Source organism: Vanessa tameamea, chromosome 24 (assembly GCF_037043105.1).
Source record: "Vanessa tameamea isolate UH-Manoa-2023 chromosome 24, ilVanTame1 primary haplotype, whole genome shotgun sequence".
In the NCBI taxonomy this organism is placed as follows: Eukaryota; Metazoa; Arthropoda; class Insecta; order Lepidoptera; family Nymphalidae; genus Vanessa; species Vanessa tameamea.
Genome location: NC_087332.1, coordinates 3,320,530 through 3,331,373, shown reverse-complemented (window position 1 = coordinate 3,331,373; position 10,844 = coordinate 3,320,530).

The following is a 10,844-nucleotide window of genomic DNA, read 5'->3' as shown; positions in this document are numbered from 1 at the left end:
AAAAAGGTCTTCAAAAAAGTCCGTGATATTATATGTCTATCTCTTTGGAATAACCCCACAATAACTATTGTTTATCCTTTACTTTTCACGAGAAATCGTGGCTTATTTTCGAAGCGATTTAAGCAATACATCATAAATCTTTATCCAATTAAGTACCTTAAATACATTGTGCATTTAACACAGATCAATATGGCCCTTTCCAGCATTTAATTTAAATGAATATTTTCGAAGATATTACAGATTCAAAACGCAGGGAAATAGCGGTTTGTATTGTCTAACGACTGAAAAACTGTGAACGTTGTAAGTCATTCCGTAGTATATTTAGTGGCAGCATTGCTCTCGTGCGAAGCCGGGGCGAGTCACTAGCTTAGAAAATAATATTGTCAATATATAGTTACTATGAGTTAGCCAATATAATCATAGGCTCCCATGGTTGGTATGTTGGCGGTAGAAAGGATGACAGTGACTACCAGAGATGATCACCATCGTTCAGAAATATAAAAAAAAATTAATTTACTTAACACAATTTAGTAACCAATCAAATATATTACTAACTTTTTTCTTAATATAAATTAACCACCAAATACATATTCAAGTAAACTACTTATTTCATTAAGCTTATAAATCTAAATAAAACAAAACAGACATTTTTAACAAATTACAACTAGGTAGCGGTTCAATTCAAATTAGCGCGCGTTTTTTTTTTTTTTTAATTCTGGTCATGTCTATAGGTAAAGAAATCTCTTAAATATATATTCATAGACAGCCCTGTTTCATTGTCAATGGCGTTCATATGCGTCTGATGGGTTACTATGTTAGCATGTCGATTGTTTTATTCCGTCCATTGTAATATGGGAAATGTATGACTCGGTTAACATCATTTGTTGGGATAAATAGTGTCCGTTTAGGAATTGAAAGTTGATATATTTTGTTAAAGGTACAATGATGATGTATCTCCTTGTCTTCAATTCCGTCGCTAGTTAAGTGCAGAGATTCCCAAACTATTTTGGGCAAGAGAGCCCTTTTTCAAAATGAACTGCTCAAACTAGCCCCCCCCCCCCATAATCAAATTTCTTTAAAAGTCCTATCTCTAGTTTTTTCCTATTGATACATAGTATTTAAAAATTGAAATAATTAAATTAAAATTTATTATTAATACAAAAATAATGCTAAAAAGTTGGTACATATAACAGAACTTATACAATAAACACTTATAATCAGTTTTCATTTTATTTATGACCACTACAGGACTTCCTGGTGTAGTGGGTAATTTAACAATTACCCTGATCTAATAACGGCTGATCAGGTGATCCCTAGTTCGATTCCCGATCATTGCCAATAAAAGTAATCGAGTTTATAGTTTTGAGAAGGTGCTAAGTTGGATTACCGGTTCAGATCAATAATATGTTGATAACTAATGTTTTTTTTTTGGTTTAGTAATTGATAACAACAAACCGTGGTTATGAAGTATTGTAAGATTGTTCTAGAAAGCACGTGAAGCTGTTAAGCCTGTGTCTGATCTCACTGCGTGCGTGCCGAATTGCATACTCTCTATAAAGTGCACGTATGTTTGGGTACAATTATACCAGGCCTCGTCGAGAACCATCAGATATTATACTGCCAAATATAATTTCCACTGTTTAGTACAGGTTTGAAGGGTGAGATAATATACTTGGTGGTAGGGCTTTGTGCAAGCCCGTCTGGGTAGGTACCACCCACTAATCTGATATTCTACCGCCAAACAGCAGTACTCGGTATTGTTGTTCCGGTTTGAAGGGTGAGTGAGCCAGTGTAACTACAAGCATAAGGGACGTAACATCTTAGTTCCCGGGGTTAGTGGCGCATTGGTGATGTAAGGGATGGTTAATGTTTCTAACAGCGCCATATCATAAAAAAAGTATTTATTTACAGGCATAAATATTTCATAATTACTCATATAATTTATTTATTAAGAGACCAATTATTTAAGACTTAATTTGCGGCGTGGTTAAAAGAAGTTTATGCCCCTTGTAATGCCAGTGTTTATAGAGAAAGGCGCTCACTGCAGGCAATAAGGTAGCCAACCTATCAAAAAAAAAGATCTAGAATAAAACTTAGCAATAAGTGATAACAGGTATGTGGCATAACTTTGATATTTCTAAAAGGAAGGGAAGCATTTGTTTTAGTACTAGGTTTTCCAAGTCCCATATCACGAAGTAGTTCAGTTTTACTTGATGGTAGGGCTTTGTGGAAGCCCGTCTGGATAGGTATCACCCACTTATATATTTTGCCGCAGCAATACTTAACATACATACATAATCAGCCTGTAAATTTCCCACTGCTGGGCTAAGGCCTCCTCTCCCGTTGAGGAGAAGGATGGATATGGAGCATATTCCACCACGCTGCTCCAATGCGGGTTGGTGGAATACACATGTGGCAGAATTTCGTTGAAATTAGACACATGCAGGTTTCCTCACGCTGTTTTCCTTCAACGCCGAGCACGAGATGAATTATAAACACAAATTAAGCACATGAAAATTCAGTGGTGCCTGCCTGGGTTTGAACCCGAAATCATCGGTTAAGATGTACGCGTTCTAACCACTGGGCCATCTCGGCTCTTGCTCAGCAATACTTAGTAATATCCTATTTCGGTTTGAATAGTATATGAGCCAGTGTAACTCCAAGCACTAGGTACATAACATCTAGATTCGCAGGGTTGGTGGCGCATGGGCGATGTAAGGAATGGTAAAAATTTCCAACAGCTCCAATGTCTATGGGCAGTGGAACACTTATCATTAGGTCACCCGTCCGCCTAACTTGTCTATATAAAAAAAAACAACACTATAATTGGATAACAATACTGGAAGTTAGGATTTAAATATTAAAACATCATAGGTACTTTTAAAGCTAGTTTCACATAACTTTCTCTCTTTATCAAGTACAATAAATAGTAACGTTTCATAACACAGGCCAACGGATAGTTATCTCCGTAGAAAGTAATGGTTGCTCAGTGTGTACAACTCTTTACCTCGAAACACGGATTAAAGAGAATTGAACAAGTGTATAGAGTAATGAAAACTTAGAGGTGATCAGTTATTAATTTATTTTTTGTATGTTTTCACATTCATATAATATTTGTATATACAATTTGTCTTGTTTTATATTTGTAATTACTATTGTGTATGAGCGCTTGCGTTATTGAGATTGAGTCAATGTTGAATGGAATTATACAATTACATTGCATATATACAGGGTTATTGGTAATTCGACGTATTCCCGTTAGCAGGTGATAGGGGTGACTATTTGCAATAATTTTAACCCCCATATGCATACTGAAAAAGTTAACCATTGTTGAGTTATCAAGTTTTTTAGATTTTTTCAAAATAAGTCAAAAATGTAACTTCAAAAATTTCCATAAAAAAAGTATCAATTAAAATCTATTTTTTTTATTTTGATTTATAAAAACGAATAAACACTGGTTATTTATCAATATTAAAGCAATAATTATCGGTCGAAATTTAAAAATCGGAGACGGAAAACGATATTTTTTCAATATTTTTTTTAATTTTTATTCCACAAAAATGCCTTAAAAACAAAAAAAACGCCATGAAACTTGTCCTGCAGATTATATTAAAAACATAACCTATTTCTTACCTTTCTAGAAATCTGTAACAACTAGGAACTTATTTAAAAAACAACCGAAATAAAATGACCACAAAGGACGCTGGTGGAAATCCGTATTCGAATATGAACAAATTCGGACTAAAGATGAATTTTTAAAATTCCCAGAAAATTAATTACGAACAAAACCTAATGTAAATAAAACTAATATACAAATTTAAAATAAAATTTAGGAACAGAAACAGGTACCCATACCTAGTACAGTATGTTTGCAACGTTCACAGATTTTCAGTCATGAGACAAAATAAACCGCTATGTCCCTGCGTTTTACATTTGTATCTTCGAAAATATTCATTTAAATTACATGCTCTAAAGGGCCATATTGATCTATATTAAATGCACAATGCATTTAAGGTACTTAATTGGATAAGGATTAATGCTGTATTGCTTAAAATCGCTTCGAAAATAAGCCATTATTCGTCGTAAAAAGTAAAGGATAAAAAATGGTTGTCGTGGGCTATACCTAAGATTTAGACTTTTTTGAAGACCTTTTTAAGGTGTATCGTAGTACATTATTTTGATCTATCTCGTAGGGTTCAGGCCAGTGTTTACAATGCAAGCGTAATAAATGTTTTTATTTACGACATTACTTTAGAAACCTCTAAAATTTTCAGTGTTTCTCTACTATATTGTGCATGTATTATACATATAAACATTCCTCTTTAATCAATCTATCTATTAAAAAAACCGCATCAAAATCCGTTGTGTAATTTTAAAGACCTAAGAATACATATGGACAGACAGCGGTAAGCGACTTTGTTTTATACTATGTAATGATATGTATATATTTTTATGGAAATACTCTAGGCTCCACTGTCGCAATAACTTTGCCCGATCAAAGGCAGATTTTTTTTTTTTTTATAGATTTTTATTAATTTTCTTTTATTTTTGTTTTGTGGAAAGCGCCTTATAAGCCTCAGCGGAAATGGCAATTGACTGACTCATATTATTGAAGTCGAACTTCACTCGTGCAGCAACCGCTACTTTTCCAGCCTCGGTAATAGGTAATGTTCTATTTTTATTTAATAAAACATCAATCAATTCGTTCGCTATCATCAGCTTAACAAGCAATTTAGATAAATAAATTTAATCGATACAATTATAATATGAAGATGACCAATTTGTTTGTTTTTTAATAGTCATTTTTAAACAAACTTTTTTCGGTAGATAGTCTTTTGTTTGAGATAGGTGAAACCGTGCAGTGTAATTCGTTCGTGTCTGTGTAATTACAATATTATTAACAATTATAAATTAAAATGGAAATCAAGTGCATGGATTCTAAGAATCGGATATCCTCAGCCAGTGATTATGGAACGGAGACATTTTCTATACAACCGGACCTTAGTACCGTTGGCAGAAACAAAAAAAACTAAACTTTTATTAAATAAAATGTGTACATGTTTTTAAGATTTTTAAAGTGCATATTTACTTTGGTCTATGCAAGAATTACTTCAAGTGAATTCTTGATGTTTGATGGGAAACTAATTTGACATAATGATACTGAAATTTGAATGTATGTTTTGTGTGACACGTTTTTGGATATGTGAAATGAAACTTAACGAAACTAAAGTTTCACTTCCGTCACGTGCTTTGAGTTGCCCACGCTGTTATTGTAACATATTTTCTTTCTCTGATAGGTAGCCATCTCTGTGCGAGTAACAATAATAAGTGCCCTCGTAGTGTGACGCAATGAACATGTAATATGAAGTGAGTAAATAAGAAAATATTGAGAATTCCTTCTGACCTTTATAAGCATTCTAATATTAGTCTTAGCCTTATCATAGATTGACTGACAACTATTTCTAGTTGCCTCATTACAATGTTTCGAAAAACTAACCTCACCTAATACAAAATGTATGTATCCTACACTTTTAGCGTTGTGTTTCGCCCGTGAAGCAGTTTTATACGTATATTATACAGATTTCAATCTCGATTAAAATTTTTTTATATGACTTTCAAAAGAAAAGTTCAGTATTTCATCTGATAAATTGAACTCGTGAAAATTAAGAGCACATTGTTCGTATTGCAACTGAAGATATTCTTGTACCATCACGGCTCTTTATAATTTGGTAATTATAAAAAAAAATTGGAGAGTTGCTATAGCGTGTCAAGTGCCAGCCAGTCAGATTTCTCCTCTTGGTCATATCACGCTGTTATGCATATAAGAGTAACGGTTAATATTTACTGCAATAAACGTATAAGTAACGTACATTACATAACGTGATTTAAAATGTTTTGATGTTACATACGCTCTAGTACTCAGCCGGACAATTATTTATACAGAAAGATCACTTAAAGATTAATTTTAATGTGATATTTTTTTTCTTTTCTTTGCAGCAAATATAAAGGCATTAAAAACTTCGATCAAAATGATATTAAAAAAAAAGTCGTGAAAGTCTAGAGATTGAAAAGTAATTAATAATGTAATGAGACTTATTTCAAATAACATCGAGACAATAAATAAAATATTCACTAAAAATATTTGCCTGCGAACCGTGCATCAAACGGCTGTATTAGAAACTGTCCGAGCAGCCGCTACTTTTTTATATATTACCGGCTTTGCTACCTGATTCCTGCACTCTCTACAATGCAAATTGCATTTTTCAACAGGTTAATGTATACAATGACGCTAAAATGTTTTATAGTGTACTAGGGTACAGGCAGATAGGCCTGCAATAGTGAAATAATTATACGACGCAATGACATTTTTATATCCAAGTAATATCATATCATTATGGCCTTTTTATTTACGCCCTGTTAAACACACATCGTGTAGAGAACAAACACACATAACGACTTAGACAAGTAAATTAACAGGAATAATTTCAAACAATGACGACCTTACTTTAAACTATTATAGCGGGCGTTTAGTTAATCATAGATAGATTTCTGTTATTTTTTTATTTGTATTTATTTTATAGGAGGGGAACACATGCCACCTGGTGGTAATTAGTAAACCACCTTCCACCGGTACTGTAACAAGTGCATCAGGAATTCGCTACATCTGTAGCATGTAGCCTGTAGGTATGCTGGCTTACTCATCCTTCGAACTGGAACACAACAATCAAATACTAAGTATTGCTGTTTGGCGGCAAAATATATAGCACAGATGGGCTTGACAAAGCCTATCTCTCTAGACTATCAGCACGGAATTTATAACTTAACATTATAGATATTAAATCAGGATTGCTCAAGTAATTACTCCCACAACAAAATTTATTGTTAAAGTTGATCATAATATATTGTGTAGTAAAAACAGACGAATGAATTTATGGACTTAAGTGCCCCGCTGCTAAGATAATGCTGCCACTTGTTTCGCGGAGAAGTCTTGGAGCTTCATCCACAGTGCTGCTACGCTCGTTGGTGGAAATAACTACACGCCAGTACGACGAAAACGAATATAAATAAAAAATAACGTAACCCGAAATTAAATTTATCCATCATTTTAAGGTTACATGAAAAATTATTTTTTATTTTTTTGTATTTATGTTAATTCCCTTAAGCTTAACATATCACTTATATCTTATTCAGTCTTTTAATAGAGATCATATTATTCACGTGATCAATCTTCTGAGGCATATTGTATTAGTATTTAAAATAAATATAGAAATGAACGAGAATTTACACTAAAAAGCTCGTTCTTTAAAATATTCCCAAGTTTCGCCATCTATTGGCGCTTGTTATAACAATGTTTGTGGTGTTCGTCAACAGTTAGTCACTGTATCTCGATTACGACTTGCTTAGGCACGATGCCACTAGATGGCGCTATAATTTTTAAAACTCGTCTACGTGAGCACATATTGTCAGAAAGCCCCTAGCTCTTATGATTTCTGTTATGCACTATTATTATTAAATTAACTATTGTTATATTATATATATGTTTTTACCATAGACAGTATATATCAATATTTATTTTGTAGATACTATATGGATATGTATGTATATGTTTATTTTTTTTATGTAGTTTTATATAAGTATGTGCATATATTGTTATATATTGTTAATTAATTTCTAAATTATTTTTAATTAATTTAATTATCGCCTTCATGGTTTTTCTGTTTGACCTAAAGGTGACTGGCAGAGAATGCCTTCAGGCAATAAGTCCGCCTTTTGTCCCATTAACTTTATGGTGGTCAATAAAGCATTTAAATAAAAATAAATAAATAAAGTTTTGTTTAAAATTAAGCACTGACAACATTTTTATAAAGTTTTATTATTTCAAGAAAATGTAAAAAAAAGGTTTTGTTAAGGAAGGAAAAATACCTACAAACCACCTCACACAGCTCTTGATCGGGCACGGTCGTTTTGCCAAGTACCTCGGTATTGCGCCACCATGGTGGCGGCGGAGCTGTGGATACGGTCGAACACACGTGTGCAGATAATCCAGCTTAGGTGGAGCCTCGCGCAGGACTGTCCAGTTTCGGCCAATAACAAGAAAATGGCCGAAAGTAAAAAGGTCTGGGTAGCAGTATGTCGATTTAGCGACATCGTCATGTCGCAAAAGGAGGAAGCAGAGCGCTTGAGGGAAGAAGATTTAAACTCGAACCCAATGCGCCAGGGCGGCATCAACTTGTCTTCGCAGGCCGAACACTGCCGAGTTAATGAGGATTGAAATGTGGTCGCCGGCGGAGCCAGCCTTCTGATCTGCTGCGGGGCGTCGTTGGCCCCTGATGCCCAACATACAGTGGAGGACTTGGGGAAGTTATGCATGCAAATGCATTGGCATTTCATCTCCGTAGAAAAAAAAAATGGTGCGGAAAACCTTCCGTTTTTTTTACCTTCTGCATCTAGACAGGTTCAACCAACTTTAACTCCTTCAAGTCTTATTCGATATTAGCCTCAGATATTATTCTTGCCAATTTTTTTTCCTTTAAATTATATGCACCTTTAAAAACATTTTTTTTAATAATATTATTACCTAATAAATCAGCTCTACTCTGATTCCAAGGACTCTTGAAATAAAATAATGAGTCGATCTACTGATACACGTATCGATTTTGATGTTTAAAATAAAAAATAAAAACTATTCAATGTTTACAAAACATTGTATGATAGGATTTGTTTCAATTTCATTTGTTATTTTATTGTTCAGCACGTTTTTGTTGGTTATATGGTCATGGGTTCTCCAGAAATTGTTACTTGATTTTAACAGCCTATTTGATGCCCACAGCTGGAAATAAACCTCCAGTTGAGGCGGTTTCAGTGCAGCTTGTAGGAAACCGTACCTAATATACGAATATAATATTTGATTGTACCTAATATTAATAAATTAGGTTTTTTTTTGGCTAAGGTTGGCGGAAGAGTATTTGGGCCACCTGATGGTAACCACTGCCCTGTGCCCTGCGCTGTAAGAAATATTAACCATTTCTTACATCGCCAATGCACCACTAACCTTGGCCCCTAATGTTAGGTCCCTGTCTGTAGTAACATTGGCTCACTCACAATAATACTGAGTACTGTTATTTGGCGGTAGAATATCTGATGAGTAGGTGGTATATATATATTTAAATGCCAATATGTTTCTTTTAAACTAGCCCCTTCTAAGCATAATACCACCATCGGGACAAATCTATAAATGCTCCTAGTGTAAAATTAAACGAAAACTTTTATTTTTGCGTTAACGTAATATTATGGAAAAATATTCAGCTTTTCCGACGATAGTTTATAAAGCGACATTTCTGAAGAAATATTCATGATCGTTTACCTATAAAACTCGGATCAAGGGATACGCTAACTCTTCAACTCGAACAGAACAAAAGAAATCGGGAATATTAGGAAAATATTTCAAGCATTTTTAGTACGATTTGGAGAAATCAAAAGAAAAGAAAATTTCGTTAGATAGCTAGTTATTAAGAAAGGTTATAGATTAATTATAACATCACGCTATGACTCTTGGGTGACGAGTGTGTTAGTCTTACTGTACATATATATATATATATATATATATATATATATATATATATATATATATATATATATATATATATATATATATACATATACATTTATCTACTTTCTTTACATACTTTCTTTACAATGCGGTAGAACTTTGTGCAAGCCCGTCTAGTTAGGTAACGTCTACTCATCTTATATCCTACTGCAAAACAGCTGACTTTAGTAATGTTGTGTTCCGTGTAAAAGGATGACAGTAACATCTTAGTTCCTAAAGTTGGTGGCGTATTGGCGATATAAGGAATGGTTTACATTTTTTACGACGCCAATGTCTATGGCTACTGGCGACCAATAATTTAATATAAATAAAAAGTAATTCTTAATCGCATAGACAGTTATTTTAATCGAATAAAAATGTAAAAGAAATCGATGTATGTATTCATTAAAATACGTACATCTCGATGATCGCTCAAATAACTAAGTCGTACTTTCGTAAATTGCACAATAACGAAATTCTAGCATAGCATATGGATTTTCAAGAACTATTCATCTATGAAAATGTTTCAACCGATGAAAGTCGCTTTAAATAATTATTTCTAATTAATTTTAAAATTCGAACGAGCTAATGCTGATGACAAATGGTTAAATTTTGGTTAAACTATCAACTTAGGTAGGGCTTTGTCCAAGGACGCCTGGGGATGTACCATTGTACCCACTTACCAATACTTATAATATTGTTGTGTTTCGTCTGAGGGGAGAGATAATTTTAAATACGGTGTGATACACAGATAACGGCTTAATAATCTCGAGACAATTGCTTTATACTCTATTACAACCATAACAGGAAAAAAGCCAATTAAAACAACATTGACAGCAAATTGACGTGATATCATTGGTCCGATAGCTTGATTAATCTATGATATTCACTATGGATTTGCGACAAAAATGGCGTTTTGAACGTTGACGGAACTGGTATCGGAATTTTGGAAGTATAATTAAAGTGGAAATAAGTAGCTAAGTGCAATAGTGTTGTATTATAAATAAAGATGTATTAATCATAAACTTTTAGTAGTGCACAATATAGCTGTGTTATTAGCAAATCACATGAAATACGTAAATCTAAGGTTTGTTTATCTATTTTCCTAGTTACATTTGAATGGTATATACATAAGTGCATTTAAGAATTATTGAAATTCAGAAGTTACACGAAGATAATAATCTACATTCACTATAACATTTTAAAATTGTACAAAATATAATTTGTTTAAAATTATAGATTCTTCATTGTCATG